Raw genomic sequence first — 9,277 nt, 5'->3', positions numbered from 1 at the left:
AAAATATGAAACATAATGAAATACATATGAAACATAAATAAGATACATTTTCTAAACTCACGCCACAGGAATCTCATGAACCAGAGCTGCAATCTTTCATTAATTCTCTGTCAAAATGTACAGTGAGTGACTGGGTTTATCTCCCACAGTTTCCCAGAAATTCCAACCCTTTAAAAAATGACTCTCAATACAATAAATAAGCTTTGCCATGAGAAGGTCAATCAACCTAGGAAATGAAGAGCCAACCGTCAGCAGTTACATTTAATTTTCTATGAAGACCAATCAGAAAAAAGCAAATATGAGCATAGATTTTGTGGGTGGCTATTCGCCTTCATTTGGCCATTTGGATAGAAACCAAAAATTCTTTTTAAAATTTTCCTTTGATGCCGGGAAAAGCTTATTGCAAATGAGTGGGCCCACTTGGAGAAAATTGCGAATCAAAATTTCGCGAAGCGGGCGCGATTTTGGCCTTTGGGTGTCTGTGCGCCGCGCCAAAAACTGTATGCATCGTGCTACTTTGGAGCTAGTTTTGAGGCCCTTTGCGAAGTCCAAATTGAGCCAAAGTGTGCTTGATGGAAATCCCTACTTGTCTACTCTCCAACCCAAGTGGAATTTCGGAATTTGGTGCCCATTTTCCTCTCCAAAACTGCAATCTCCCAAGACTGCTTCCTGTGTGTCAAAATAGGGGCAGAGAGGTCATTTTTTGGGTGTTTTTGACCTCCTGAGGATTCAAAACCAGCCCAAAAATCTGGGAAATGCACCAACAGTCCTGATTTTCCATGGAAAATCCAAAAATGAAAACATTTTGTCATTTGGAGCTCCCTATTGTAAGCGCACGCCAAGTGGCACGACACACAGGAAGGAAAACCCTGTTTTTTGCACAAAAATTTCCAAAGAAAGGAAAAATGCCCCAAATTTCTCGAAATTTGGGCTGGAGCTTCCTTATCAAGTGTTATGCTAGGCGAAAAAGGCTTCAACCAATATCTGAAGTTGATCGAGTTCCCTTTGCCTCTTTTTCTTCTTGATTTCCTTCCTAAATTTCGCCTTCAAATTCCTGATTCGGGCCTTGCAAACTTTGTTTCGCACCATGTAGTAGAAAGCGATGTGTCTCAGCAATGCATGGTCCTTGTTGGCCTTGTCCAGCAGCCTCTCTAAGTGAATGTTAACTCTCTCGAGATTGGCCTCCTGATCCTCATTAATCTCTTGCTCCAATGTCGTGTGCTCAACTCTTCTCCTTTGTGCAGCTTGGTGATGCTCACGAATGTTTTGTAGCTCCATGATCACTTGCTGATCCTGCAGCTGTTTGTTCCTCTACTCTAGATATTTCATGTTCCATTTGGCTCTTTCCAAATCAAGGGATAAGGCTTGAATCTCTGCTTGCTGCTCCTGCATGATCTCTTTAAGCTGTGCACTTGTCGATTCTGTATCTATATCATCATCACGAAGGAGAATGAATTCGGTCTCTCGTTCACCCGATGGTTCACTTGAAGGCCCCTTATCCTACATTTTCTCGTTGCCTTTGTCCTATTCCTGTGATGCTGATGGAGGAAGCGAGGCCCCTTCCAGCCAGGGTGGAGATAACACATGCTTTGCCACTGCAAACAAACGTCTGGTGCCTTTCTGATATGTGATGAAAACCGGCACACTAGCAGTCTCATGGCGCTCATACCGATGACAAGGTTCACCCTCATGCTTAACCTCTGTCACTCTCCGTGAAGCTCTGAAGAAATCATGCGATATGAAATCATCCCAAGTGATGCCCTACAATCCAAGCTGATGAACCACCAAAATCTTGATAAGAACAAAATGATAGACACTGTTAAGTTGCTGCTAAGGTGTTTTGCGCTATATAAAGGTGGTCATCCTCTCTATGTTTCGGCAAATGAAATACAAAATGTTCATCATCCGTACCCTGGTGAAATGCATGAGAAACCTGATGTGGTAAGCATAAAGACGAGAGAACCGTCCCTCACAGCTGAAATATTTCATGATCAATCTCATTAGTGGAGCATATTCATCCTTTAGATATTGAAATAGGAACACTCTCTTGAGATGCCTTAAGAAACTGGTTTTGATGTATGGCTCATAATGCTGCCGGTCAATCTTCTTTTTCTTGTGCCATGGCTCACCAATGTTCAGTATATCGGTTTCCAATGAGACGGATTCTGGTGTAAGTGTGAAGGTGACACCAGCCAAGATAGCTTGATCTCCGTGCAAGTGCAACACAAAAAGACAAGCCAACTCATGATGAAATTGGACATCAGCTACCTTTTGACAAAACTCATAGCATGACTGATGCTGAAAACATGACATAGCAAGAGGGCAGGCCTGCAATTCTGTAAGGGTGGTCGGTTCCTCTCTAACATGTCTACCACTTTTATGAGGCCTCCGGGGTGCCTGTTCTTCCAAGGGAGAGTCACTTTGGATTTATACTTCATAGTCCGATGAATGCTCAGATGTCATGGCTGCTATACAAAATACCCTGAAGACAAGATGACTGCTGTGTATGAACTATGTTTGAACTGCTCTTTTTGATGTGTTGAAATCTGCCACCAAGGGGAAAATGAAACAAGGGACTGTTAGGAAGGGGAATAATATGAAGGGATTAAGGACTATGAGGAATTTTATTTAGGGAGTAGGAAGTTTAGGAGATTTTATATAGGGTAGGGTTTGGGGTGTTAGGAAAATTTATATGGGCTAGGGTTTGGGTTTTACCTTTGACAAATGTGTGGATGAGATAGGGAATAGGATTTTAGTAGCATTTTAGGATAGGGAGAAATGGAAAAAGTGGAATAGAGAAGAAGGGAATGAGAGCAAGAAGGAAAATTGAAATGGGGGGAAGAACCTTGGCACGAACACAATGATTTTGTAACCCTAACAGCATTTGCTTTGATGATTTTAAGTGGTAGGGTTTAAGGGTATTGGTGCAACCATAATCCGCCATTTAATATCATCATGCTAACATAAAAATGGATGAAACACTGAGAGATTGACCCCACCTAGAAATTTCAAGGGATTGAAGGCGATTGGTTGCAAGTTCTGAGCAAAATCGGGCTTCTGTGTATATGCGCCGCGCTCCTCCACCTGTGCGCCGCGCCCTCTATGTGTGTCGCGCCCGTGTTGTTTAACATTGTGCGGTCACACCCAGTGCGCTACGCTCCCTATGTGTGCCGCGCTACTCCACCTGTGCGCCGCGCTCCAATTCTTACCACAGTCCGGCCTTTCCAATCAGCAGTTTGCTCTCCAACCTTCAAACTTTACTTTTCTATGAGATTTATGAATGTAACTTGAACCAAATGATTTATATAACTTGGAGAAATATGTTGCAAGAGTTGGATTTGATTTTTCCTTCTTCCAAAACCCATTTTGTAGTGTTTTCACTTTGGCACTTTTCACAACTAATACAATTCTGCTTTTCACAATTCTTTTTGATTTCTTTGACTCAAATGATGAAATTTTTTGGTGATTTTTTGTAGGGGTAGATGACATGGAATTTGGCTAAGGAAACCAAGGCTGTTCTTGGAGAAATCCATTGAGAAACTTTTGAATTTTTTTACAAATGACAAACTGTTGACTTTTCTTCAAAACAGAGTTTTGAAGAACAATCGTATTCTATCAACATGACGATGAAAATATTTGAATCAAAACTTTATAAGAGCCTCCCTCTGGCCTTGCCAGCTTTATTGGACCTTGTTTAAAGACCAAATGACCAATCCCTAGACTTAATGACCAAAATGACTACTACCCATTAAAAGGTCAAACATTGACTATCATGGACTTTAATACACATTGGTGAAAGGACCTAAGCTAGCAAGTGCAAGACATGAGGGAATTAATTGTAAGGCCCTTCCGTCACATTATGGCATGCCCCTAGTGGAATGCAACTCAGTGAATGGAGGGAGACACCTAAAAATGAAATGCAGAAAGAGTTTTGATCTCTGACGGAGGACTGACAAGACTGCCTCTAACATTGGCTCCAATGGGGGATGGTAGCTCCTTGGAGGTGCCAAGAATGGCAAACCTTTGGGAGAGCGGATAGTGCCTTCATCCATTGGGCTATGGAGTCATCATTTCGACAAACGACACGCAACTCTTCACTCATTTATTGACTGAAGCTTGACTCGGACTGAATCAAATATGGACTTAAAATGACTCAAAAACTTACTAAACAAACTTAAACCAAAACTGAAATAAAATGGTATTTACAGTGACAATGGAAATAGTAGAAACAACTTAGAAGTGGTACCGCTTGAGCAGCCGACCATTGATCAGCCCTCCTAGACAATCTTCCCCATTCATTTCCTTCAGAAGAAAGGCATTTTGACCCCGATATGCTGCAATCTTGAAGGGACCTTTCTAGAGATTCTCAAATGTACCGTGCTTACCCTTTTCCTCATTCCTAGAATCCCACTTCAGTACTACATCATCCAGCTGAAATTTGTCCGCCTTTGCTTTTCTGTCATAAATTTTCTTAATTTTCTCCTGCAACTTGGATGTGTTTTCGAAGACTTCCTCTTTGGTCTGCTGCAGATGGATCATCTGATTCAATCTTCTCTGCATAGGATCATCTTCACTGCCGACTTCCTAAAGAAGTTTGACTACCGGGGCTACGAGAGAGGTAGGAAACAAGGCATAAACTCCATACACAAGCTCAAAGGGGGACATACCAATGGATTTCTTGTAACTGACCCGATCTGCCCAAATTGCATTTACCAACTTCTTATGCCAGCTCTTCTTATTCATTTCTAGCAGTTTCTTAATAATATTGACCAAAGATTTGTTAGAGGACTCTACCAATCCATTGCCTTACGGATGATAGGCAGTTGAGTGACCCAAAATGATGTGATATTTATGACAAAACTCTACCATCCTTTTCGATTTGAAAGCTGTTGCATTATCAGTGATTAATTTATTCGGGAAACCAAAGCGAGACAAGATGTTATTTTCAAGGAATGAAATAATTACCACATCTGTAGCTTGTCTAGTGGGAATTGCTTCGATCCATTTCGTGAAGTAATTTGTTGCCATGAGAATCCATCGATGCTGGCCGGAAGAAGCGGGATGAATTTCACCAATGAAATCCAACCCCCATTGCTGAAAAGGGGCACTCACCTCAATGGGCTTAAGCGGCAAAGGCTATAATTTCTGCCTTCCTTCAAAATTCTGGCATTTATCTTAGCTCTTGACAACCTTATACACATAAGCAAACAATGTCGACCAATAGTATCCCACTCTCAAAACTTTACTTGCTGTTATTTTACAAAAAAGGTGACCACCACAATCCCCTTCGTGGAAATCCTCCATGACCTGCTTTGCTTCTTCTTCCACCAAACAATTCAAAAGAACACCACTGGGATCTTTCCAATAAAGTGCAGAATTTAGAATGCAAAACTTGGCAGCCTTTAATTGAGAGATTTCTAGCTTTGTTTCTAGTCATGCCGGGTGGTGGTGACAAATTTTTCAGCACATATATGATGTCTGAATACCACGAAGAAAGAACAAACATTTCAGATACATGAATTGACAAACCTTGCTCATTCTCATCGGACATAGCAGTGATTAGATTTATGTCTAAGGCGTGCAAGTTTGATTCGGCCATTAACTTTGCTAATCCTTGTCCTTTAACCAGCTTTGTGGATTTATCTCCAGATCATATTCTAACAAAGCTGTGATCCACTTGCATCGTCTTCCTTCCCGATTGGTCTGCATTAAAACATCTTTGACAACAGTGTTAAGAACATAAGCCAAAATATGAGAATGTAGAATGTATACCCGAAAATCTTTCAATTCTTTTACAAGTGCGAGGGCTTTCTTCTCAATGATGTTGTACTTTAAGGCTGCATCTCTTATAGTCCGGCTGAAGAAAGCAATGGGTCTTTCATGATCATCTCTTTTCTGCATCAATACTGCTGCCATAGTATACTCTGAAGCGAATGAAAACAATATAAAATCCTGAGTGTATTCCGAGCTGATTAGAACTAGAGCTGAGGAAAGAGCCAATTTGACTAAATTGAAAGATTTTACAGCCTCTTCTATCCACTTCACTTGGCTGTCCTTCTTAAGCATGTTTGTGATCTCTCTTAGGTGGTCAACAATATTAGGTACAAAGCGGCGTAAAAAAGTCATTTTACCATTGAAAGGCTGAATCTCCCTCTTATTCGGGGCAGATCGATTTGCTGAATAGCTTGTACACGTGCAGGATCGATACAAATGCCATCTTTTGAGATAATGTGCCCAAGTAGTTTGCCCTCCTCCATGGCAAACAAGATCTTTTTCGGATTCAGCGATAGACCATATTTTCTGCACTTTTGAAAGATAGTTTTCAGATGATACATGTGTTCTTCATCATATTTGGAAAACACCTTCAGGTAATCAAGGTATTCAACCAAAAAGACATCCTTGTCATTTGCGAAAGCCATGTCCATTTCCCGCTGAAAGGTGGCACCTGCGTTCTTCAAACTGAAAGGCATTTTAGCATAATGAAATGTTCCCCATGGAGTAGTGAATGCTGTGTTGTCTCAGTCATCTTCATGGACTGAAATTTGGTTATATCCAGAATAACCATCAAGTAGTGACATACGAGATGCCCCAACTACTTGCTGAAGTATATGATCCATTTTGGGCAGTTGAGAGTTATCTTTCAATGAAACTTTGTTGAGATTCCTAAAATCAATGCATAAGTGAATCTCACCTGTCTTTTTCCGAACGAGCACCACATTGGAGATCCAATGTGAATATCTGATGGGAACGATGATTCCTGATTTGTATAACCTGTTTATCTCCTTTTCAATTGATGGCAGCAGTTTTGGATTTAGCCTTCTCAACTTCTATCTAAAAGGTTTCTGATTAGGCTTAATGGGTATAATGTGCTGAATGATATTAGTATCGTATGTATTCAAGTCAGAATAATCCCAAGCAAACACGTCAGCAAATGAAGACAGCAAACTGATATATTTGGCTTTCATCTTTTGTAGCAATGCTTTAGACAGTTTTACCATTTTAGGATTAACAACTGTTCCGATATTGACCTCTTCAACACCCTTCTCTGTTGGTTGCAATGTTGGTTTGCGGGCTATGTCATCTTGATTAAAGAGTTCTTCTAAAGGTATCAAGACTTTAGGGATGATGTTATCCTTCACCTGCAATACGTCCATTTGATTGATCTGCACCTCATCTTTGCCATCATCATTTTCTTCATCAGTTGAGGTCTCTTTGAACTTACCTTTGTTTTGCAAAAAATCATCAATCTCCTCATCATATTGGAAGACTTGCCAATACCTCTAATTGTCGGGGACAGTCGGATGATGCTTGACATGGATTTCAAATTTATTACTGGAGTTCATTGGAATCTTCAAACTACTGGCTGCCTTAGCAAGAGCATTAGCAATGCTGTTTTGAACACGAGGCACACATGTCAAGGTATATTCTGAAAATAATTTTAGGATGTCTAGGACTGCATTCTGGTAAGCGCGCATCCGAGGATGCTTTGCTTGATATTCGCCTCTGACCTGCTTAAGCACCATCTTGGAGTCGCCATATACTGAAATCCTCTTAGCATTCAGCTTTCTTAGAATCTTTAGGCTAGCAATCAGAGCTTCATACTTAGCCTCATTGTTTGAACAATCGAAAGCTAATTTGTAAGAGCATACCCACACATTACTAGGCACCATGTTTGGGGGGGAGAAAGGACTGTGTACCCAAATACCAATTCCAGCACCATCATTTCACACTGCACCATCGAAATCTATGGTCCAAAAGCCTTCTTCTTCTTTTTCCAAGTGCCGAAATTCTGCTGGCTCTGTTTTTCATACTTGTTGTCCGTTATCTTCAGCTGATTTCTCAATGGTCTTTTGTTGTTCTTGTCCTTCTTTCTTCAAAACTTCTTTGAAATTTTCTATTATTTCTAGAATGCTTTTTGCTTCAACTAACTGACTATCTACATCATTAAAACTATCTGAATACAAAATAAAAGACTCTAGATCTGTATGTACATAATTAATTGGATAATTAACTAGTTTCTCCTTGCTTGTAATCATGTATTTCATTTTTTGTTCCTGATACAGTTTTCTCATCTGGCCAAATACCAGAATTGTTGCATAGGAGAAATCTAGTTGTAGTGTCCCTTTCAATTTTGCTGCCAAGGACCTGGAAAGAAGCATGCCGAACCTGGGAGGAATATCCTCTACTACAATATCCATCAAAACATTCTTCACTGGGATTTGATCCAGACTTACAACCAAGTCTTTGATGAGCCCGATACATCTTACTCTGCTGGAATCAAATGAATAGAGTTCATGGTATTTCCGAGTGACGTCCAAACCCAACTTATCCATGATAGCCTTGGGCATGACATTGTGAGAAGCTTCGGAATCGAACATGGCATTGTGTAACACAAAATCATGCAATCTTAAACTGATATAAAAAGGTGGCACATCATTATCTGGAGACTCACCATTCAATGTTGGCCCAAAAATCATTTCGGGTTGAACATATTCGACATTCACCATATCAGACATTCGATCACAGTTCAAAATCTTAGAAACTTTCCCTCTATAACTGATGTTCTTCATTATTTCAGTCAAGGAATGGATACTTTCAATTTAGAAATTTCATTCTCCAAACTAAATGCGGAAGTCTTTTCTACCTCTTTGACCGGGACTTCTTTCCTTTCCTTTTCTCTCGATACAATTTGTTGATTTGACTTTTCTGCTGATGGTGAATTGGTTCTGTCAGGTCCAAGTGCCTCTTTGCCTTTCTTTTGTGCAATTGACAAATCATTCTTTGATGTCGAAACTTCCTTCCTCTTCTGAATTGGGTTAACTCGCACATCTCTGTTTCTAATTGAATATTTCCGCTGCTGAGTAGACAGAGCATTCATATAGCCCCTTTGATACTCCTCTGATTCTTCTTCCAAAACTATGTCACTTGCTAGAATGAAATCTACGTCTTTGTGTGCAGTTGAACTTTCCGCATACTCCTCCTCTTCAGTAATGTAAGTAGGAAAATCATCAGGAGTAAAGAAGTGGTTCTCTTCCCCTATTACCTTCCCTTCCTCATCAAACTCCAATCCATTGACAAAATTTTGCTGAAGAGGTGTCTGTATTGGCTGCTGTGCTGTTTGATCTTGGGCTCATTGATCTCTCTGCCTTATCATATATTGTGGCTGTTGTTGGCCACAGAAGTTAGGATTTCTAACTTGTGGCTTAGGTTTGTCGAGTTGCACCCTTTCAAGCATCTGCTCTACCTTCTTGAGTAATTGATCCATTGAGAAAGACTC

This window comes from Pinus tabuliformis, chromosome 4_2 (assembly GCF_031772625.1).
Source record: "Pinus tabuliformis cultivar Carrire ecotype Pingquan chromosome 4_2, CPIR1, whole genome shotgun sequence".
NCBI lineage: Eukaryota > Viridiplantae > Streptophyta > Pinopsida > Pinales > Pinaceae > Pinus > Pinus tabuliformis.
The sequence above is the reverse complement of the archived record's forward strand: the minus strand, read 5'-3'. Positions refer to the sequence as shown.